Here is a 1,976-nt window from a genome sequence, read left to right as displayed (position 1 = left end):
GGTAGTTACTCCTATAATAAAAAGTATTTTGAAGGAACCAAATATTATAACTTGATCAACCAACGATCATTTGGGTGCGGTTTTACAATGGTTCGTAAGGAATTTGTGAAAGGAGGGGCTTTACCTCTGCAGAATACACTAGTTACTGATGAAGTGACTGTTATTCTCCGGAGCGCTCTGTATTTTGATGACCACTGCAATAAACCTTTGATGCAACAATATCATCTCTGCACTTCATTTTGCGACCCTACAGTTTCATTCAAAGAGTTTTAGTTTTCTAACGCCTCTCTGGTTTTTCTTGTGGAATGGAAAGCATTTTACATTTTATCACAATAAAACAAACCTCAGGACATTCTTTTCAAAGCTTTTGGGACAGTCTTTAATTAACTCCTATATATTTTAAAGAGGTAAACCACCTGTTCATTTTACACAACTAGAACCAAACAGCTGAGTAATACACTGTATTTCAAGCCCTCCTCAGCACTCTCAATGTGTTTAGTGTTTCATTGTGTAACATTAACATGCTGTTTTGTCCTTTTTAAAATCAATAGCAGTTAATGAAAGCCTGGCAGACACGCTCTGAAAGCAGGGCTCCTCGAGTGTCTCAGAGCAGCGCTGTCCCCGGCGTGTCTCATTGCTGGTGACTCTTCTGCTGCTGTGGAGGCGGCTCTGCTGCCTGGTTCAGTTCGCAGCGCGGTCTGAGGAAGAGTCTAAATCTGTACCGCTGGACAGCAGAGAGGAATACTGTCCTGTATAAAGGAGTCAATAACACAGTTCAAGAGAAACTAAATAAAAGCATGTGGTAGAAATAGCAGAGGTTACTGCCTGGAAGTTTACTTGTAAAGAATGACCTTTCTGCTCCCCTGTGCTGTATTTACCAAAAACAAGATCACCCGCCCGGACCCCTCCGAGACTAGCGAAGAGAAAGCGGTGAAACTGCGCGCCTGCCCACGCCATTGCGGATCTGTTTGAGACAACGGCGCTCAACCTGAATTAACCTGATATCCTTCAGAAAACATTACCAGGGGCATAGTGTTAGTGTTTGAACATCTCGTTCGGAAGAAGGGGACGGGAAATAGCAATATCGGTGCACAAAACACATAGTATATATCAGCGAAAAACTTGCTGCATCGGCGCTGCTTCAGTCACAGCGTCCAGGTGGATAATACAGGAGCATACCAACTCCGACAGGGGGGGGGGTGTCTGAATTCTAATAGTACTCATGAGATCCGGTCTCGTTTACAATATTTCCAACCGTACACATTTCCCTCCCAAAATTCAGGTTCCGTCACAGTCGACAGAGCAAGCATGCAGACCGGCTTGTTAGATTTTCTGATTGCAGAAGACTATAGTGTTTTTTTTTTGCTTTTCACTGTTCACATGCAGCTCCATCATAACTAGACTGGTAAATACATTATACAAAGACTTATTTCAGTCACCCCGAGAGCAGCTTTTATTATGAATCTGTTTAAGCAATGAAGTTATGAACATCAGTTTTATATAGAGGAGATCCCATGCCAAAATTATAAATACATAAATACATACAGGGATAAATAAATACAGAAATGAAATAAATACATAAATACATAAATACATAAATGTTGAAAAAAAAATTAGATACATGGACATTTATTTATTTATTTATTCATTCATTCCTTATTTTTCATTTTGGCATGGATTATCGTCTATAGTGTTACTAGTCTCGTTTGAAAATTAATCTTAAAAGCATCACTGTAGCGGTATTTCTCATTCCCAGTACAGTAGCTGTAATTCATGCAAGCTCTTTTTCTGTGTTATTCACACCCTCATTCTAGGTGACGCCTCCACGATCACTAATCCTGCATGTGCTTCTCTGCGCCCCTCTTGCACGGGTGGCGCTCTTGCATTGTTTTGAAGGCGGCTCTGCTCCTGCGCAGCCCCTTTTACAATCTGCAGGGTCTGCGCAGACTCTGAGTCCAGAGATGCGTGACCTCTGT

The sequence above is a fragment of the Polyodon spathula genome, chromosome 8 (assembly GCF_017654505.1).
Source record: "Polyodon spathula isolate WHYD16114869_AA chromosome 8, ASM1765450v1, whole genome shotgun sequence".
Lineage (NCBI taxonomy): Eukaryota > Metazoa > Chordata > Actinopteri > Acipenseriformes > Polyodontidae > Polyodon > Polyodon spathula.
This window is presented reverse-complemented; position numbering follows the sequence as displayed.